Here is a 7684-nt window from a genome sequence, read left to right on the forward strand (position 1 = left end):
CATAGAGCTCAGGGCAAGTAGAGATAATTAATAGGGAATTAAAGACAATGATAGGAAAATTATGTACTGAAACTCATTTGAAAAGGCCTGATGCTCTCCTGTTAGCTAGCATTGTTCTATTTGTGAAGTAGAACAAGGGGAGATCTATAAAGATTTCACCATTTGAGATGCTGTTTGGTCATCCACCTGTGCATGTTAAACCATTTAATCCTGTCTATTTGTCATTGTTAGGAGGAGATACAACTATTGCTACATATATCAGAGATTTACAAGCTAAGATAAAAGAACTACATGAATCGGGAGATGTAGTGCAAGCTGGACCTGTGACTTTTCATTACATGATCTAAATCCCAGGGACACAGTGTATATAAAGAACTTTCAACACACTGGAGGAACTCATCAGACCTGGGAAGGTCCATTCCAAGTACTGTTAACAACCTCCTCAGCCATCAAGATAGGAGAGAGGACTTTATGGATCCATTGTTCACACATGAAAAGACTACTGCAATCTAGAACAAGACTACAAAGACAATGACAATGAACTCTTGGCATCAAGAAGTAGACTACAAAGAAATCTGGACTCCATTTTCAGGAACATTTCAATGAACTCCTGAACTAATTTGTTGCTGTGCAATAAAAAGATTTTCTTTTCTTATAAAGGTTCAAAACAGAATAAATAATACTCAATAGTTAAGGTATAATTTTTTATATTATAAAATTTAGGATTTCCATTTAAAATTAATTATTAGTAATATGCTTTTATAGCATTATGATAACTATTTCTATATTAATAACTATATACTTGTATGGGATTATAATAACTAATTGATATGTAAATGGTAAGTAAGTGCTGATCAACACCCACCTCAGGGGGGATATTAATATTAGATTCACCTCAGGGGGCTAATATTAGATGTATATAATATGTATATAAGGTATATATTAGATGTTTATTAATGTATATAAGGTTCTTATTTATTAATATGTAATTATTTATTAATATGTAATATGTGCATAGTAGCTATAAGATTTATTTGAATTCATATTTTTAGGTTCTTATTTCTATAGTGTATAATAAGAATAGGTTTTATTTACATATAGTAGTTTTGTGATTCTGTAACTGTAAATATTTGGAATTGTATATTTTTTGAGACTTGCATGTTGCAAGAATTGTTTTCCTTTCTTTCTTTCTCTCTTTACTTCTCCCTGTTTATAATATAATAGAGAATGTAGTTTGAATCCAGCTAATATTATAAAGGCACCAATTAGCTAGGTTGGGCTAGGGGAGAATCATTGCAACAAGTTCCTCTGATAAAGGTATCATTTCTAAGATACAGATCTATAGAATTAATTCAAATTCATGTGTCATTCCCAAATTATATGTGATGAAGGATATGAATAGGCAGTTTTCAAAGGAAAAAAACTCATGCTATTTATAATCATTTGAAAAAAATGGTCTAAATCACTAAGAACTAGAGAAATGTGAACTAAAAAAACTAAGTTTCTATCTACCTCATTTCCATCAAACTGACAAAGATGACAAAAGAAGGAAAATGACAATTTTTGGAGGGATATTGGGAGGAAAGGTAAATTAATGTACTCTTGATATAAACTATATATTGTTTCAATAATTTTGGAAAGTAATTTGGAAATATGTCCCCAAAGTTTCTAAACTATATAAATACCACATATATGTGTGTACATATGTATTTGTACACGTGACATATATGTATAAATATGTGCACACACACATATATGATCTTTCTTGTAATGGCAAAAAACTGAAGGCTAAGGGGATATCTGTGAATGAACAAACTGTGTAGAGAAGCTATCCCCAACATGTAGCATGGGAGTGTCCTTGTGTGGCTCAAAGGGAGACAGAATAGACATCTCTAGTCTGTTTTTCCCTGACCTTTATCCAAAGACTTTATTTTTTTGCAAAGAGGAGAAGCAGGAGGGAGAACCAGAAGCTTGGTACTAGTCTGGAATTATGTCTGTTTCCTTAAATATTATGTCTAGGGAATGTGGTTTTCAGGTTTAAGCTAAACTTCTGGTTGCTATTTCTTAATTGGGGAATTCTACCTTTTTATCTAGGGCGTGACTCCCTTACCACCAAATTCTAGTGCCACAATGAACACACACATATCAGATAGCAAAGAAACCCATGTATCCATGTCAATAGCAAAACAGAAGTCAGAGAATATATACACAGAAGACAGACATATTGAGTAAAGAAACTCTCCCATTGGGAGTGAGATAACTCCACTCAACTAAGAGAGAGTCCCAGATCTCACTCAAAAGGGAAATACTCTCAAATCTCTGGAAAGCTTAGGATAGGGACTTGAAGGAGACAACCCCTTTCTCTCCTGTTGGTTCTTCCCAGAGTCTTATTCTCTTGTCAACAATCTGAAGTGGGGTTGGCATCATCACTCTTCTTTCTTGAAACTGGAAGCCAGAAGCACCCAAAGCAACTATAGTATCTGAAGAAACTGAAAAGGGCAGAAAAAAGTCAAGTCTGAATCCCTCTTCTCACCCACTTTACTCCAACCTTGATGTAGGCATGGGAGATTGATCTCTACCAATGAGGAGACAGTCCTATGCCAATAGGCTTTGGGACTCAGGCGGCACATGTTATATGAATGAATGTGATGTTTTGCACTGTAAGGACTAAAAAAAGGGATAGTTTCAGAGAAATGCCAAGTGAGCAGAACCAAGAGAACAACTTAGACAATAATATTATAAAGACAAGCATCTTTGAAAGACTTAACAAATGTGATCAATGAAATGACTCCACCTCGTGATTCCAGAGGACCAAGGAAGGAAGAAGAATCCTACTTACCTCCTGAAGAAAAAATGTGGGACTCATGATGCAAAGTGAGACAAACATTTTTGCAGGACTTGTTTGGGAATGTGTTTTGCTTAACTGTACATCTTTCTCTAAAGGGTTTTGGGGTTTTTTGTTTGTTTGCTTCTATAATGGGAGAGGGGAGGTTTTGGCCAGAATTGGGATTCAATAAAGGGACACATGGAATTGCTCCTCCCTGTCAAGAGATGCCCTACCCTGGTTCCTCTGGTTATTATCTTCAAAAACTCTGAACAAGTGGTGACAGGCTCCTCTCTCTTTCAGTCCTTTCTCCACATTTCAGAAAGATCTGCTTCCAGCTCATACTTCTCACAGGCCTTTTCAGCTCCAAACAAATGCAAACGGCCCCCATTCCCTCTTCCAATTGACCAGTTTTTGTCTTTCTTCCTTACTCTCCTTCTCTCCCAGCTCTCTCTCTGTCTCCCTCTTCTTCTCCCCCTCCTTCTCCTCTTCCTTTTCCTCTTCCCCTTCTTCTCCTCCTCCTCTCCTTCTCCTCTCCTGCTCTCCACTTTCTCTGTCCCTCTCTCTGTCTCTTCCTTTCTCCTCTTTCCCTCTCTCTCATCCTCTCTCCCCTTTCTCTCCCTCTCTTCTTCTCTCCTGCTTGCTCCGTTTCTCTTCTTTTCTCCTCTCTATCTGTCTGTCTTCCCCTTCTCAATCTCTCTCTGTGTCTGTCTCTTTCTCTCTCTTTCTCCTCCCTCTTTCTCTTCCTCCCTTCATCCTTTCTCCCACACCCATCCCTCTTCCTTCCTACCCTCCCCCCAAACACTGTTTCTCTCTGAGTGATGGGGTCTCTGGTAGCTAGTCATAACACCAAAATCTAACTCCAGTCTTGGGACTCCTACCCTTGCAGGTTCTGTCCTCACCTAAGAGAAATCCCAAGGGTTAGGGATTAACTCTTTACTAGGAGCAGAGTTGATTGTCAAGACCAATCACAATTCGCTATCCTCTCTTCCAGAGTGCAGGCAGTGTGTCTCCTGCTTCCCATGGATCTAGAACCTCAGGAAAACACTTCTTCCCATGGGTCTAGAACCTCAGATTCTCCCCCAGATTGTCTCCCAATACCCAGAGAATTCTCCCCAGGACAGCTTGACAGGATTCTTCAGGGATGTCCCCAGAAGCATTTAAGGGAAGAACTGCCTATTATGATGCTTCTTTCATCCCTGAATTGTGGAGATATTTGCATCCTCATTGTAGCTGGAATGTCTTCCTTCCCCATCTTTGCTTCTCAGAATCATTCCAGACTCAGCTTGGGAGTCAACCACCTCCATTAAACCTCCTCTTCAGCCCCAACTCAAAATGGTCTTCTTAAATAACCTTGCATTATAATTATCTGGTTACATGTTTATCACCACCTCCCTCAGACAGAATGATGGTTGATGAGATTTTTGTGCTGAGGATGATGGTTTTTGTGCTTCTATCCCCAGCACCTACTATCAATAGGCATTTCGTGGGTATGTGTTGAGCTGAATTCCATAGGTCAACTGGAAGACCTCTGGTTTGCATAAATTGTTCTGGCCACTTTGCCCACATTTCTGTGGCATCAATGAGATGAACAACTTCCTTCTTTCCATTCTCCCCCCTCACCTGCCATGGAATGGAAAATAGGAAAAGAAAAGAAAGGTAAACACGTCCACAAAAAAATGCCCACAAAAATCCAACCCTGGTCATCCCCAAAGATCACAAAGATCAATTCCTCACTTTATAAACCTTTAGACAAAGCACAGACCTTCCACATATTTCATAATCCTGAGATTTCAAATGTATACACATGGATGCCCCCTGACCCCACTGTGTCAGGCCAGACCTGTACTACCCTCAGAATTCTAAGGTCATCTGTGGTGTCTGGGTTGTCTGAAATCATCTGGTTGTCAACAACAAGCTTTTTCTCAATGCCTATGACTAGTTGGGTACTGTGCAAAGCTAAGTACAAGGTGTTTCTTTGCTATTGGCATTGGCTCAAACTCCCATTGACTACATTCTTCTCCCAAATTTAAGAGGTCTATGACCATGGAACCCCTTCTACTTAAACACTAACCATTGGATAATTTTGACAAAGGGCTATTTACTTTAAAGGTCCAGCAAGAGCAAAGTACCACTATTCTCTTCAGGAATGATTTGGGAGCATACTTCTGCCTCAGGCCCTAATGACAAGTAGGTTCAGCCTAGCTCAGTTCCAACACCAAATTCATTTCCATAGGCAGCATTGCTGACTCTAGGGGGTGGGGAGGGGATGCAACTAGAAACCTAAGTTTTGTGGGCCTGGACTTCACAGAGAAGGTGAATTCCAAAGTATATCAAACATGCATATAAAGGGGCCCTTGGGAATTTGTTAAATGCTGCAGATCCCTCAGTCATTTCTACCCATAGTTACTGTTGGTAAACATTTTGGATTCAGATACCAAAGTTAGCTAATTTCATAGTGCATTTACTTCTTATTAAGTTCCCTAGACTTGGAAATGGATTTGGGGATTTTCCTCCCAACTTGGAAGTTTCTGCATTCTCAGATTCTAAAGTAAAGATGATCTCAAACTTTCTTCTTATGGATGCAAGGCTCAAAAACAAAACTAGGTGATGGAGCAAGAGTAAAACCTTTTTCTTTGAATGCACACCATGATCTCAAGTTCAGCCAGGCATCTACAAAGGAAAAGTTAAAAACAGAATGCAAGGGGGCAGTTAGGTGGTTCAGTATATTGAGAGCCAAGCCTGGAGAAGGGAGGTCCAGGCTCAAGTCTGGCCTCAGATGCTTCCTAGCTGTGTGACCCTGGGCAAGTCACTCAACTCCCATTGATTAGCCCATACCATTATTCTGCTCTAGAACCAATACATAGTATTGATTCTAAGATGAAGGTGTAGGGTTAAAAAAAAAAAAAGCAGAATGTAATCCAAAGAATCCAATCAAATTCATGATTGATTTCCTAAGACTTGCTCAGTTGAGGATGGCTTTATTCCCCTTTGGGAGAGCCTCTGTGCAGCTTTGCCACTTCTTAATGAAGGACCAATTTTAAATGGTGAAGGCAAAGGGAATTTCATCTAATGGATATTTTGTAAGGTATTTATTTTTCACTACTTTTATCTCTAGGCTGCTGCTCTATGTGGGGAAAAAATATGAAAACTTAATTGCTGAAATGGAGAGAGAAGTTTTCCAAGTTCCTAGGCTTATGTTTGGATGAAGCTCAGAATAATTTGTTGAATATTTTATATAGTTTTTCCTTTAATTCAGGATTTAATTTGCATAGCGCATTCATAACAATTTGTATCTTCTAATTCCAGATAATTTGGAGGTTAGCATTTCATAATTTTTGAAATAAGCATGGGGTTTTTGTTAATTTAATTCATTAATGTATTGTTACTATGCTATATGTGTATGTTAATTTACAGAAGCTTTTTAAAAAAAACCTTCCTTCTGCTTTAGAATCAATACTGTGTATTGGTTCTAAGGCAGAAGTGTGGCATTTAAAAGAGTGGATACCATAAACTGTTATATTTAAAATAGTATATGCCATAAACTGTAAGAGTTAAAATAGTTGAAGATATAATTGTGATAGATATAAGAGTGGGTGAGTAAATTTGTGACCGCAGAAAATATGTTTCACTACAGTGTCTTGGTTTTAAATCAAATATAAGGTGGTCGCCAGGGAAATATTCCCAATTATGAACATACCCAAGTCAACTGGGTTTTATAGAGAATTTAATTAATAATACAACGAGGAATTAAAGAAAAGAGAGAAAGAGTAAAGAAATAAGTATGAAGGGCCTTAAGCCAACATGGCCTAGACCTGAGTCTTAAGAGAGAGAGATCAGTCAATCAGTCTTTTATCACTCACCACAAGGTCTGTCTAAGCAAGGATTCTAGTGACAGAGTCTCCTCAGAGAGAGTTCCAGCCAGAGTCCTCCTCAAAGAGCCTTCCAGCCAGAGACTGTTTCAAAGGGCCTCTCTCAAGAGCCTCCAGAGGGACAGAGTCTCCTCAGAGGAGCTCCAGCGAGACCTGCTTAGAGATTGTCCTCCAAGAGCTTCCCTTCTCCAGAGCCTCTCTCAAGAGATTCTTCAAAAGGATTCTCATAAGAGATTTCTTCTCAAGCAAATCTCTCTTATATAGGGGGTTTTCTCCTATGTCACCTCCCCTAAGTTCTTCCATCTACCAATCACTGTAGACGTTTTCCAAAGGACAGCCCATTCTAAAAACACTGCTGGGTCGACTAATCCCTTTAGTAAGCTTGTACCAGAAAAAACTTCTGAATAAGTTTTCACCTCTTTGCTCCTGGCAAGTTTACAAGTTGCCTGACCTTTAATTGGTACTTAGCACCCCATTGTATTAATTCTAAAAAATAGGCATGGCTTAAAGATCTTTTTGCCTCATTATAAGTATGGGTTTAAGTACTTTCATTGTTTAGCAAGGAGTTTTCTCCCCTAAAGCAGTCTTAAGTATGGGTGGAGTAGAGGTCCTCCCATTTCTGATCCAAGTAGAGTGCTCACTGTCAAAATGGGGAATGTTCCCAGTAGGGAATTGTTCCAATGGAGAATTCCCCAGTGTGGAAATTTTTAGCATTCACAAGTCTGAGAAATTTCAAGATTCACAGAAGAGTGGCAGTTATGGCTAGGAAATGGGGATTATATGACTTGTCCAGGGTCACATAGCTAGGAAGTGTCTGAAGCTAGATTTGAACCCAGGATCTCACATCTCTAGACCTGGCTCTCTGTCCACTGAGTCACATAGCTTCCCCTTGCAGAGGCTTTTAAATAGTCTTGTAGGAAAAATGTATTAAGAAAATTATGTAAATAAATAAATAATAGTTCCTTGTGTCAGCTGATACTTGTCTAAG

The sequence above is a fragment of the Monodelphis domestica genome, chromosome 1 (assembly GCF_027887165.1).
Source record: "Monodelphis domestica isolate mMonDom1 chromosome 1, mMonDom1.pri, whole genome shotgun sequence".
NCBI lineage: Eukaryota > Metazoa > Chordata > Mammalia > Didelphimorphia > Didelphidae > Monodelphis > Monodelphis domestica.